This window comes from Anabrus simplex, chromosome 2 (genome assembly GCF_040414725.1).
Source record: "Anabrus simplex isolate iqAnaSimp1 chromosome 2, ASM4041472v1, whole genome shotgun sequence".
NCBI classification, from domain to species: domain Eukaryota; kingdom Metazoa; phylum Arthropoda; class Insecta; order Orthoptera; family Tettigoniidae; genus Anabrus; species Anabrus simplex.
In genome coordinates this window covers 215,410,497-215,425,417 of record NC_090266.1, presented here as the reverse complement: position 1 = coordinate 215,425,417, position 14,921 = coordinate 215,410,497, and the positions used below count along the sequence as shown (strand labels likewise).

Below are 14,921 nucleotides of genomic sequence, written 5' to 3'. Positions count from 1 at the left end.
CTTAAAATGCCAGCTGCTAATCACGCCATTCCAAACATAGTCAGAATTTGCATGTATAAAGCCGTGGATGAGTGCCTCCGTGGCTCAGACGGCAGCGCGTCGGCCTCTCACCGCTGGATACCGTGGTTCAAAGCGGAGGCGGGACAGGTTTTTCTCCGGGTACTCCGTTTTTCCCTGTCATCTTTCATTCCTGCAACACTCTCCATTCTCATTTCATGGTATCTATCAGTCATTAATAAAACACTTTGGGAGTGGCGACCCCAACGTACTAATAGCCTATATATGCTTCATTCATTACTTCCCTGACGTGGTCAATGACTGGAAAATAGGTTGTAGGTTTTCAAAGACGTGGATGAAAATAAGGAGGCACAGATAGAGAGCGAAAATTATGAAGGTCTGTCTTTTAATGTTGATTGTAGGCCTATTTAATTTTAAAGGAACCTTTAAATGTGTCAGTCTATCGAACACAAATAAAATATTATCAACCACTAGTACTACCTAAAATACCGAGCAGCGTGCTCGCGCGTGTTAAAGCGCTATGGCTGTGGAGCCAAGCTCTACTTTCGGAAGAGGGGTGGATTCGAATTCCACCGACGGCTGTCCTGAAAATGATTTCGTGTGATTTCCAATTCTTACTTCCTGGCAAATGTCGGGACAGTTCCTATGCATACGCCCCCCGCCCATAAAAACATTTTTTTTACAATTTGTTTCACGTCGCACCGACACAGATAGGTCTTACGGCGACGGTGGGACAGGAAAGGGATAGGAACAGGAAGGAAGCGGCCGTGGCTTTAAGTAAGATACAGCCCCAGCATTTTCCTGATGTGAAAATGGGAAACCACGGAAAACCTCCCTCAAGGCTCTCGACAGTGGGGTTCAAACCCACTATCTCCCGAATACTGGATACTGGCCGAGCTCGGTCCATAAAATCATGCTATATAAATTCATCTCGCTTCATACGCGACCCCGTAACAAGAAACGGGACTAAGGGGTAGACATACACTACATACTGTACGTACAAATACAAAATAAATAGTCAGATATAATGTATTGTGTCCCACAGACTGAAAAACTTCAACTTTTATATTACGTATGTCGACACTGAAAAGTATGGCTTCCGTACTAACACATTTAATTTAAGTAACGTCATCAGAATTATGGCATATCGCATTTATACACATCTTTCGAAATTTTCGAGTCCTAAGTCCTGAAATATTACTTTTGGCTCTGGCAACACTGATCCTGCGGACTAAAAGCTGGTGGAGACTAGTATGAGTTAATGTTATTTTGTAGTGTCAGTGGGTCATTTGTGCATGTACGGGCTTCGAAGGAGTACAGAGTAATCCTGTCTGTCAGTTGGGTTTTCATATAGATTAAAATCATATTGATCAGTCAAGGCAATCCTAATAATAATTTCGTGTGGCTATTACTAGCCGAGTGCAGCCCTTGTAAGGCAGACCCTCCGACGAGGGTGGGCGGCATCTGCCATGTGTAGGTAACTGCATGTTATTGTGGTGGAGGATAGTGTTATGTGTGGTGTGTGAGTTGCAGGGATGTTGGGGACAGCACAAACACCCAGCCCCCGGGCCATTGGAATTAACCAATTAAGGTTAAAATCCCCGACCCGGCCGGGAATCGAACCCGGGACCCTCTGAACCGAAGGCCAGTACGCTGACCATTCAGCCAACGAGTCGGACAAGGCAATCCTGAACACGGTAGATTCAGTATTATATGTGATACCTTTACATACCAACAGCGTAGTTGGGTGAGTGACAAGAACTTTACTTAATACGTTATTATTATCGTTACATTTTTTGAACCCCAATTTTCTATTTGACGAGCCACCACTGGTGCTCAAATAAGCCAGCATCGTGTCGGTAGATATATTGACACGTAAAAGAACCCCTGCGGTAATTATTATTATTATTATTATTATTATTATTATTATTATTATTATTACTATCCGCCTCCGTAGCGTACTGACTAGCACTATTAGCTGCCGTCCTCGGTGACCCGGATTCGATTCCCGGTACTGCCAAGAATTTTAGAATGACAGGCGGACTGGTATGTGGTTAAAATGGTACATGCAGCTCACCTCCATTGGGGGTGTACCTGAAAAGAGCAGCACCGCCTCAGGACGAGAACACGAGTTTAATGCCTTCCCGTCCAACTCTCTCCTCGCCTGAATCACCTGAGCTCATTTGCACCAATGTTACGGAGTTTGCAGATCGATTGGGGTTTGAGTTAGGCTGATTCAAACGACCTTTCTTCGAAGGTATTTTCTTCAAATAATCATAATCGGTGACAGGCTGTTCAGTGGTGGGTCGTGTTGCCCCTACAAATAAGTTTAACGACTGAGTGCCTACCGAAACGATTTTTCACTGCAGTCTGACTCCACTAAAACCCCATTAACGAAAACCCACAAAAGTCCGACTTCTGTCTATTATAATTACAAAATAAGTCTAGACTAATATTTCTTTAAGGGGAGATTAAAAGCCCTATGCTTATAATGTTAAATTTACCATATTGATGACCCATTTTCTTATAAACTAGTTCAGGTAGAGACTTGAAATTTTTACTGAAGGTTATTGAGCACTTGTAATGTACACTGATCTACACTCAATATGATAGCTTACTTGGGAAATGTGTTTCAATTTTTTTTTTTTTTACAAAATTTTGGAACGTTTATTTACATAACTCCCAAGATATAAAAGCAATTTACATGAGTGTAGATCCATTCTACTAACAGATGTTACTTAGCTATATCTGAAGATTTCAAGTGTCTATCTGTCATAGTTTCTGAGATAATGGGTCATTTGTACAAGAAAAACATGTTTTTCAGAAATGAGGATTTAAAACTTACACACATGATTATTGTAATACATGTTCATACAATTACTAGAAGCACCCTGCTCCATAGTCTGGATCCTGTTTCTTATCTTCCACATAAGTTTATTGTTTCTTCTTTCTCTCCTAGCTCTTTTGGTCAGGTTCTGAGCTGCAATTTCTGCCTTTTGTATCCGTAATCGATCCAGATCTTCGAAACATCTGACAGTATTTTTACCTATTCAAACACCAAGTTCCTGTAGGACTTTATTATGCCGTTTCTTGAACAGTCCCTTTGCTTTAGTCATTGTTGTAGAATATACGAATCTGAGTAACTTATGAATATTTCACACCACATCCAAATAATATTGAAAGTAAAAATACTGAGAAGATACACCAAATACAGTAGAGACAATACGCGACACTGAGCGAGATATCGAGGGACAGCTATTGGAGCTCACTCTAGCGGATAGACCTGAACGGTACTGATTCTGTCATAAGAGCGCGTGTATTTTTGTGTGAAGTTTTTGGTGTTATTTATGCGTTTTCAGTGAGTTGACATAATTAAATAGTAGCGTGTGTCATTCCTTGATATCTCCTCTCAACATGAGAGGAAAGGTATGTGCTGTGTTTGGCTGCAGTAATTACGAAGTAGAGAAAAATGCGCGATCGTTCTTCAGGTTCCCTCGTGACAAGAACATGCAAGTAATATTGTGTTTGCATATATATTCTTCCAGTGACAGAGATTTTTATAGTACTTCATAATCTTCTGACCTACTCGACCCATGTTTTAACGGGCTTAAAATATAATACGCATATTTTATTGTAGAGTGCAGCAGTTAACTTTCAATACCGATGTGTTGTTGTAGGTGTGATCTGTGGGTTTTGAAATGTCACAGAAGTGTTGTGTACAAGAAAGAAGGGACGTTACGCTTATATAAGAATTATAAGATCTGTTCAGATCATTTCCAGGCCAGCGACTTTAAAAATCCTTGATTATACAGCCAAGGGTATGTTACATTTTTACTCTAATTGTACGTAAAAATTCCCCAAAGCATCAATATCGACAACATTTTCAAACTTTTCTTTCTTTTATCCCTCTTCTCAGATTTAAGCCGGGATTTTATAGATTTTCTTTCTGTTAGTAGGCTTCATGTTAAGAGGAAAATTGTCCAGCTATTAAATGTTAATTCATTGCATCATATGTGTAAGGAATGTGCCGTTATTTTTATTGACAAATGTCTTAATGTGATGATACAATGTTTTTAAATGAGGAAACAAGACAAATCCAACCGTAAGATTTCAGGCAGGTATGCTAAAGCTAAAAAAGTAATGCATAAATGAAAGATCAAGCCAATTCACAGCAGTCCATTTCACACCTTGTTTATATGTAGAATTTCAGTCTTTGAATAATAACCTTTTAAACAATTCTTCATTCATTTATCCAGAATTGCTTTAGCAACTTCGAAGTTAATATCTCAATATCACTTTCTTTCTAGACGTAATTTATTTATCCATTTCCGTATATACATTTCCATTGATATTTGAATTTAGCGCGATTTGTTCAGGTCAAGTCACTAGGAGCGCCACCGTCGAATTGTCTCCCATTTTAGCAAGCCGAAATCCGTAAGTGTCGTGTATTGTCTCTACTGTATTTGGATACACACTCATTATGACAAATATAAAAAAAAAATTGGCAATCCTGCCAACCTAAAATGAATATACCATGTCACATGTTTTGGCAATCCTGCCAACCTAAAATAAATGAATATACCATGTCTCCACCTTCTACATAAAATACTCTCTGAGTCAAGCTTTAGAAAAAGTGTTGCAGTATGGTGCGCCTCACAGATAAAAATGAAGCAATGTAAGCCATATTTCAATATTATTTTAAAAATATTTAGATCCGTCATAATTTGACAAATGATACAACAAAATGAGCAGAAAAGACCCTGCTACAACTTGAGGCAAAAAAAAAAAAAAAAAAAAGGAAAAGTTATCTTTTCACCAAAAGGGTTTTTAATCTCCCCTTAAAACAAGTTGATTTCCACAGGCCATAGAAGAAGGGTGCAATAGTTAGTCTTCTTCTTCTTCTTTATCTGTTTACCTTCCAGGGTTGGTTTTTCCCTCGGTTTCAGCGAAGGATCCCACCTCTACTGCCTCAAGGGCAGTGTCCTGGAGCTTAAGACTCTGGGTCGGGGGATAAAACTGGGGAGGATGACCAGTACGCCGCCCAGGCGGCCTCACCTGCTATGCCGAACAGGGCCTTGCGGGGGGATGGGAAGATCGGTAGGGATAGACAAGGAAGAGGGAAGGAAGCGGCCGTGGCCTGAAGTTAGGTACCATCCCGGCATTTGCCTGACACTGATAGACAGGATTACTCTGTACTCCTACATGCACAAATGACCCACTGACACTACAAAATAACATTAATTCACACTAGTCTCCACCAGCTTAATGCCCGCAGGATCAGTGTTGCCGCGGAAAACCACTTCCAGGATGGCTGAGGTGGGAATCGAACCCACCTCTGCTCAGTTGATCTCCCGAGGCTGAATGGAGCCCGTTCCTCGTACCACTTTTCAAATTTCGTGGCAGAGCCGGTAGATTTACTGGCACGTAAAAGAACTCCTGAGAGACTAAATTCAGGCACCTCGGCGTCTCCGAAGACCGTAAAAGTAGTTAGTGGGACGTAAAGCAAATAACATTATTATACATACTTTCGGTTCAGAAGGCCCCGGGTTCGATTCCCGGCGGGGTCGGAGATTTTAAAGGCAAATGGTCACCGTGCAACTCGCATATCTTCCACCACATTAACACGAAGTTTCCTTTTCATGGCAGATGCCTCCTACCTTCGTCGGAGGTTCTGCCTTACAGGCCACACGAAATCAAAAAGTATGCTTTATTTATTTATTTTTAAGTCGCACTGCGCACTGACACAGAAAGGTCTTATGGTGACGGTGGGATAGGAAAGGGCTAGGAGTGGGAAGGAAGCGGCCGTGGCCTTTATTAAGGTGCAGCCCAAGCATTTGCCTGGCGTTAAAATGGTAAACCACGGAAAACCATTTTCAGGGCTGTCGACAGTGAGGTTCGAACCCACTATCTTCCGATTGCAAGCTCACAGTTGTATATATTTTATAAGAGACGCTCGAGTGCCAGGTTTTGTCCTGAAAGAAAACTACTGACTGCATGGGAATTCGATCCAGCATTCCCGAGCTTAGAAAGCGAGGGTTTAATGATGATTCGTTCAATGAATGAGCAACGTGCTCAAGAACGCGAAAGACATTCGCCCAGTCAGCACGCATCACATCTACACAACTGGTCCTGTAGTCAGATAATGCACATAAAGCCAGCCGTAAGCGCTGACAGCTCAGTGTTGTAGTTGCGCCGCAGCTGTGAACTTCGCGCTAGAATTCAACAGGCATAACATTGAGAGTACGTAGTCATTTGCACTTTTGATTGATATTCTTAGTTATATTTCAAGAATTTGTTATAAAACGATTTATCAATTTACTGCTTTCATTATTTTATTTTTTCGCAATTAAATATCGGTATCGATGTGTTTCGATTTCTGGGTGGGGGGGCGTAACTTCGGGCTTCAAGGAAGTTCCATAGTGCCCTCGAGCGTCGAAGATGTCATAACAGTAGTTATTCCTAGACATCAGAGAGCGCGATGACTGAAATTTGAATGGTAGTTTGTGTGATTCCGTATTTCTCTGCTGGAAATTTGAAAGTGTGTTCCATGTGTTTGGTGTAGATCAGTGTTCTGAATTATAATGTTAGAATTATCACTATTTTATTTTTCAATGAAGCATTTTGTGCCGTTTGTGTTACTTCATGGCCATGACAACATATTGAGTGACGTTAGATGGTGTTTTGTAAGGTTATGATTAGGTGAGTGGAATATGAACTATAATATATGTAATATCGTCCAATTTTTTAAATGATGTATAACCCTTTGAAAACAGGCTTTTATTTTTATAGAATAGTTTTGCTCTGCAAAAGGGCATACCAGGCGAATATCATCGGTAATTTCAATTACAGTGTATTTTATTCAAAGACCACATAATAAACCCAGTCCTAATTCTGTTTGAAATGCGGAGGAATAAATTGCATAACTGAACTTTCATTTATCTTTAAGGCAGAATATGTTTTGCTAGAACCCTGCATGAAGTAACCAATCCTTCATTAATACTAAGTTTTCCTATCTGGATATTTCTGTGATTCATACACACTACACCACACACTTTATAAAACAGCTTATCATTGTAGAGTTTCTTCATATCTCGGGAAATATCTGTGATAAATTGTGCATGCATGGTGATAGTTTGTAAACTTTCCAATAATTATCTGATCTATCATATTCATTGTTTTAATACTTTGTGGTTAGTATGTAAGTTATAGGGGATACATTTGTTTCTCATCTCTGAAAGGGGTAGTTCCGCTGTTCATTTTATTGAATAATTATGTAATTTAATTAAGTACGAGGGCATCTTATTCAGGCCTAGGCTAGAAAAATGTATGGAAGTTATAGGTTTTTAATTGTAAAGTGTTTAATTATATTTTGTGATAAATGGAACATGTATTTCCTCATACTGTAAGGAAGCTTCTTTCACAGCCCACTGGGTTGCTATATTAATGTTGTAAATTTTCAAAAGGTGAACTCCCATTGCCAGACCTCACAAGCCGCCACTGAATTAACAGGTTTCAGTCAAAATATTCTTCCTGTATGAATTATTACTTACACTCTACAGTTGTAATATTGAAATATGCATTCTGACAGTTCATAGAGGGAGATTCGTTTAACTTACTGCCTGCCTAGGTGGGGAGAAGGGAGTAAGGGGTACAGTTGCCATGGAAACTGTGGTTGTCATGGAGATAAGCCTGCTGGCCAGCTCATGTTGCTTGGAGTTACCAAAACCTATCACTTCTGAGTTATTTAGAACAGAACACAGCGGTCTGAATGAACAAGCAAGTGAGCCAGAAGCAAATGGAAGGAGAAAGGAATGTGGCAGCATCATGCAATGGTACATGCAATGCTCCTCCCTCCATCCCTGTTTGCCAAAACGCTTCTTTTAATATTACGGCCTCTTGTCGGTAGATTCACTGGCACGTAAAAGAAGTCCTGCGGGACTAAATTCTGGCACCTCGGTGTGTCTGAAAACCTTAAAGTTAGTGGGACATAAAGTGAATAATATTATGATTATAGGCCATAAATCACCAGTTGCTCAGGAATCAGAACAATTTTCCAAGGGAGATGTTCGATAAATTTCCAACTTCTATGAAATCATTTGAGAAAAACTTTTAAGGAATCTGCCTCCCAGGCAACAGCACTAAGTACAGATCAGTGGTGATTGACGACGATGCTGAAATGAAAGTAGCCTATATATTATGTCATGATATGTCTTCATAACTGTGATATTATTGTTCCTATTGCATGGTGCATCTATTTCTTTATCACAGTGTTGCAGTTAGGGTAACAAATAAAATGTAAATTAATATATAATCCTATCATTTAGAGTGAAAGCGGGTGATGTGAAAGAAGAGAGAAGAAAGATTTTGCTGACACGTTTGAAATATTTTTTTCATTGAAGGTTGTAAATCAGACCCCTTGGCTGAATAGTGAGTGTTGAGGCCTTCAGTTCAAAGGGTTCCGGGTTTGATTTCCGGCCAGGTTGGGGATTTGAATCGGGTGTGATTAATTCTTCTGTCTCAGGGATTGGGTGTTTGTGTTTGACGTAACACTTTCATCGTCATCATCATCATTATCATTCAGACAACACACCACACTACCAGTCACCACAGAAACACACAATAGTGATTACATCTCTCCACATAGGATTGGCATGAGGAAGGGCATCTGGCTGTAAAACAGGGCTAAATCCACATGTGTGACACAGTTCTCGCCTGCGACCCTACAGGTGTGGGAAAAGTGGTGGGAGGAGGAGAAGGAGAAGAAGAAGGTTGTAAGCTTGTTCACATGTTGCCCCTCATTTAAAACTAAATTTTACCAATTCTTAATGTTTTTAAAATTAATCAGCACAATAAAATTTGTCTTATGCAACACACAGTATATAAGAGAAAATATTTTAATGCAGAGATGAAAGAAATGTCACACAGAATTGCAGTGACAAATTATATACATTTTAAAGTTTTGAAATAGAAACAGTTTTCTGTTCTCACTCAGCACAGCTTTATAACATGAAACGCTTCGCTCAACATTGCAGAATGTTATTGGAGCATACAATATTTGAAAAAAGTTGTTCGTCATTGAATTCGGGCTCACGTCGATTGAACGTTACTGGTTTTCCTCTTATAATGTCGCCAGTCTTGCAGAGTGTAAAGTACCCTTTATTTTTGACCAACACATGCTTTAGTTTTGCATAAGCACGTTCGTCAGCTTTACTATGTACAGCTTCTAACTCACCTTCCATAGGTACTGATCACAAGCTGAAGGCTTATCTTAAAAGTTTTATATCCATTTCTTCTAAACATTTGACTGAAGCTGATATTACGCTAAAATTTGACTTTATATAAGTAAGTTCTTTGCACATTGTGGCACTTGGAAACAGCACTTTGGCAATTCTGACTGAGGAAGTTTTGCCATCATTGAAACTGTTAACAACTTCTTCAATTACTCTATAGTTGCTGCAATAGGACTTCATAGATTTAAGCTAAGTTCCTCAGTGTAAGGATGAGATGAGGAAGCAGAGGTATCGTAAGAGAAATTTCTTTAAATTTTGGCAGTTGTAGTGGAGCTTTGATGAAGATTTTCTTTACTGTTGTTATTAATTTGTCTTTGTCAGGCTAACTTTCTTTAATTTCTTCAGCTTATTGAATTAAAACAGTCTATATCAGCATGTCTTGACTTGTTTAGCCCAATACCAGCTTTCACAACTCAAGAATTAAAATCTTGATGATGCACCAATGTGGATTTTAGCATATTCTAAACATTTTAAATTAAATCCACTGAAATCGGGCAAGTTGGCTGTGGTGGCAAAAGGTTGACTCTTGAATTTCTTTTTGACTGGGGGTCCGGGATGCTTCCATTCCATGCTCTGACGTTCGCTCTCTGGTTTGATGTGGTGAATCCAGGTTTCATCTCCCATGATGATCCGTTTCATAAACGTTTCACCTTCGTTAGCATGACAGTTCAGTAGATGCCGACAGATTCCCACATGATTGCACTTCTGCTTTTCGAGTTGTTTTGGAATCCATCTCGAACAGACTTTGTGAAAGTTAAGCCTGTTATGCATGGTTTCATATGCAGAACCATGGCTAATGTGCATATGGTTTGCCACGTCATCAGCAGTCACTCTTCTGTTATTCAGGATCATATCATGCACTTGTTCAGTATTGGCATCAGTTACAGCTGCAGATGGACGCCCGGATCTTTCCTCATCCTTCATATTCGTGTGACCCCTTTTGGACTGTTGAATCCACTGGTAAACACTTTACTGTGGCAAAACATTGTCCCCGTATTGTGCTGAAAGTCTTCTGTGAATTTCCATTCCTGGTACACCCTCAGACCACGAAAGACGGATTACGGAATGCTGTTCTTTCTTGGTGCATACAGGGAGTGACACAGCCATATTTACGTCTCAACAGTGCAAGCTGTATTGATCTGATGATGCTGAAACCTACCACAGGCGTAGACAACGGTGCCATTTATCGGCTGGTGAGCACACAATGCCATAGAGCCAACCTGAAGACAATTAGAGCAAAATTGCAGATACTTTTTGACTTGCCTACGTAAATTTTAATTCAGTAAATTGTATGATAGCTATCAACACTGTATGAGAAAAAGACTCAAATTATTAACTACTAGCAAGATACCCGTGCTTCGCTATGGTATTATACTGAAATTTATAATTGAATGCTTATCGTTTTATATATAACCCACCGATATTCACGATCTGACTCATTTTCTGAGAGATTCCGCCAAAATTCGCGATCTGACTCGTTTTCTGAGAGATTACGGCAACGTTCCTCCCATTTTTCAATCTTTTCCCCAGCAATCGATTTCGTACTTCCCGGGATAGGTCCAGGTATTCTACCCGGTCAGTTGGGTCCCTAAATCTTTGCCATCTTTTCCTATAAGCATTTATAATGTGGATCAAATCCTTGAGGAGATCCGGCGTGGTGTCGTCTTGGGTGCCTTGTCTATACTGAACCTCTACTTGGCGGTAAATTACATCTGCTGCCGTTGTCATTGATGACAGTATGACCAGCACCATTGTCGCCCTTAGGCAAGTGCGCAGCACTTCTGGCGATACGAATGACATACTTCCGTGCATTATTGACCTTATTACAGAGGTGAACAATTACACGGTCAATCATATATCTATCGTTTATTTCAAATATGTTTAAATTTTTGTTTTTTATGCCAGAAGAATCTACTGTAATCTAAGAAGGTTCTCCAAAGGAAAAGATGGCTCTTGAAAACGAACCCGGGAGAGATTAAAAATGATCGGTTTATGATCAGAATAAGTACATTGAAAATCCACAGCCTGTTTCCAGTCATTCAACCGGGTCAGGAATGGAATGAATAAGCCCTGCCGAAGGCTTTCGCACTCCACTGGGGCAATGATTAAATGAATGACAAATGAAATGAAATGATATTGGAGAGTGTTGCTGGAATGAATGATGAAGGGGAAAACCGGAGTACCCGGAGAAAAACCTGTCCCGCCTCCGCTTTGTCCAGCACAAATCTCACATGGAGTGACTGGGATTTGAACCACGAAACCCAGCGGTGAGAAGCCAGCGCGCTGCCGCCTGAGCCACGGAGGCTCCTTATAAGTACATTAGGAACAGTAAAATCAATTGGTCTTACCTCCGTTTTCACCCCACCGCGGTTAAGTTGATTTACCTCCCCCCACCCAAAAAAAGAAAACGTGTTGCTTTATGTTTAAAGGAGATTCCAAATACCAATGTTCACATGTGTTACCTTCAGTTTTGAGGTATAAGTATTCCCATAAAAGTAATTCACTTTTTCCACTTACTTTCACACTCCCCTCCCCCCTTAAGTGAATTTTCCGGCAAAAAATACTTGTTTCCTTAATAGTAAAGGATCTTCTAAAAACCGATTATCTTCAGTTTTTGAGATATGTGTTCTCATGAAACGAATTCAACTCCTTTTCACACTCGCCCCCAAAAATGATTCCCCCCCCCCCAAAACGCGTCGTTTTATTTTTAAAGAAGATATAAATACCAATTTTCACATCTGTAACAACTTTATTAGATGCAAGTATCTTCATACAATTATTAATTCAATAAATTTTTTAATTTTTCACCCCCCCCCCCCAACCTTCATTGGATTTTCCGAGAATACCTGTTTCTTTAACAGGAGATTGCAAACACCAATTTTTACGTCTGCAACATTTAACGTTTCTGAGATATACTGTAGATATAGTCTTTCTAAAAATTCACCCCAATTTGTCACTCCTGTTTAACCCCCATTAATTAGATTTTCCAAAACAAAAAAAAATAATGTTTCTCTATTTTTAAAGGAGATTCCATATACTAACTGTCTGGTCTGTAATATCTTCAGTTTCTGAGATATAAGTATCCTCATTAAAGACATTCAACCCCTTATTCACACTTTTCACCCCTCCTATTGGGATTTTCCGAAAACAAAAATTACCTGTTTCTTTATTTTGAAAGTATATTCTAAGTACCAATTTTTACATCTGTAAACTTTGAAAGTTTTGAGATACAGACACACTCATTTTAAAAATTCATCCCCCTTTCAACCCTCCACTATTTGGATTTTCCAAAAACAAAAAGTACATGTTTCTTTATTTTTAAAGGAGATCCCAAATACATTTTTCAGGCCTGTAATATCTTCAGTTTCTGAGATATAAGTATCCTCATGAAAGGCATTCAACCCCTTTTCACTCCTCCGATTAGGTTTTTCCGAAAACAAAAAAATACAGGTTTATTTATTTTTAAAGGAGATTCTAAATACCAATTTTTACATCTGGAAACTTTTCAAGTTTTAAGATGTAGACACACTCATTTTAAAAATTCACCCCCCTTCTCACCCCCCATTATTTGGATTTTCCAAAAACGAAAAAATACCTGTTTCTTTATTTTTAAAGTACACTGACTGACAGAGCAAATGCAACACCAAGAAGGAGTGGTCAGAACTTTATGCCAATTGCAGGGTAGACTGACGTCACTGAGGTATGCTCATGATGTGAAATGCGCCGCTGTGCTGCGCACGTAGCGAACGATAAATGGGACACGGCGTTGGCGAATGGCCCACTTCGTATCGTGATTTCTCAGCCGACAGTCATTGTAGAACGTGTTGTCGTGTGCCACAGGACACGTGTATAGCTAAGAATGCCAGGCTGCCGTCAACGGAGGCATTTCCAGCAGACAGACGACTTTACGAGGGGTATGGTGATCGGGCTGAGAAGGGCAGGTTGGTCGCTTCGTCAAATCGCAGCCGATACCCATAGGGATGTGTCCACGGTGCAGCGCCTGTGGCGAAGATGGTTGGCGCAGGGACATGTGGCACGTGCGAGGGGTCCAGGCGCAGCCCGAGTGACGTCAGCACGCGAGGATCGGCGCATCCGCCGCCAAGCGGTGGCAGCCCCGCACGCCACGTCAACCACCATTCTTCAGCATGTGCAAGACACCCTGGCTGTTCCAATATCGACCAGAACAATTTCCCGTCGATTGGTTGAAGGAGGCCTGCACTCCCGGCGTCCGCTCAGAAGACTGGCATGGTGCCGGGCTAGAGCGACTTGGATGAGGGAATGGCGGAACGTCGTGTTCTCCGATGAGTCACGCTTCTGTTCTGTCAGTGATAGTCACCGCAGACGAGTGTGGCGTCGGCGTGGAGAAAGGTCAACTCCGGCAGTAACTGTGGAGCGCCCTACCGCTAGACAACGCGGCATCATGGTTTGGGGCGCTATTGTGTATGATTCCACGTCACCTCTAGTGCGTATTCAAGGCACGTTAAATGCCCACCGCTACGTGCAGCATGTGCTGCGGCCGGTGGCACTCCCGTACCTTCAGGGGCTGCCCAATGCTCTGTTTCAGCAGGATAATGCCCGCCCACACACTGCTCGCATCTCCCAACAGGCTCTACAAGGTGTACAGATGCTTCCGTGGCCAGCATACTCTCTGGATCTCTCACCAATCGAACACGTGTGGGATCTCATTGGACGCCGTTTGCAAACTCTGCCCCAGCCTCGTACGGACGACCAACTGTGGCAAATGGTTGACAGAGAATGGAGAACCATCCCTCAGGACACCATCCGCACTCTTATTGACTCTGTACCTCGACGTGTTTCTGCGTGCATCGCCGCTCGCGGTGGTCCTACATCCTACTGAGTCGATGCCGTGCGCATTGTGTAACCTGCATATCGGTTTGAAATAAACATCAATTATTCTTCCGTGCCGACTCTGTTTTTTCCCCAACTTTCATCCCTTTCGAACCACTCCTCCTTGGTGTTGCATTTGCTCTGTCAGTCAGTGTAGATCCCAAATACCAATTTTCAGGTCTGTAATGTATTCAGTTTCTAAGATATAAGTATTCTCTTTAAAGGCATTCAACCTATTTTTCACCCCTTTTCACCCCTCCTATTGGGATTTTCCGAAAACAAAAAAATACGTGTTCCTTTATTTTTAATGAAGATTCTAAATACGAATTTTTACATCTCTAAACTTTAAAACTTTTTAGATATAGATGCACTCATTTTAAAAATTCACCCCCCCCCCCCTCTTTCACCCTCGCATTAATTGGATTTTCCAAAAACAAAAAAAATTGTGTTTCTTTATTTTTGACAGCGATCAAAAGTACCAATTTTGAGGTCTGTAATATCTTCAATTTCTGAGATATAAGTAGCGGTATCCTGATTAAAGGCATTCAACCACTTTTTCACCCTTTTTCACCCCTCCTATGGGGATTATCTGAAAACAAAAAAAATACGTGTTTCCTTATTTTTAAAGAAGATTCTAAATACGTATTTTTACATCTGTAAACTTTAAAAGTTTTGAGATATAGATACACTCATTTTAAAATTTCACCCCCTTTTCAGCCCCACTATGAATTGTATTTTCCAAAAACAAAAAATACCTATTTCTTT

General features: G+C 40.6%; 1 protein-coding gene across 7 annotated transcripts in view; it reads left to right on the top strand.

Annotated features, from left to right (window-relative positions):
* Positions 1-14,921, top strand: part of Ctns (Cystinosin) — a 636,400-nt gene that overhangs the window by 160,291 nt on the left and 461,188 nt on the right. For 4 of the 7 annotated variants that reach the window (XR_010859248.2, XR_010859246.2, XR_010859247.2 and 1 more), the window contains exon 1: positions 6,140-6,258. The exons of 1 other annotated variant lie outside the window; for it this stretch is intronic. The gene's annotated coding sequence lies outside the window, so the exon portion shown is untranslated. Of the gene's footprint in view, positions 1-6,139; positions 6,259-6,472; positions 6,718-14,921 lie in introns of those variants that run through there. 2 more of the 7 variants (XM_067140512.2, XR_010859249.2) reach the window with 2 other exon arrangements.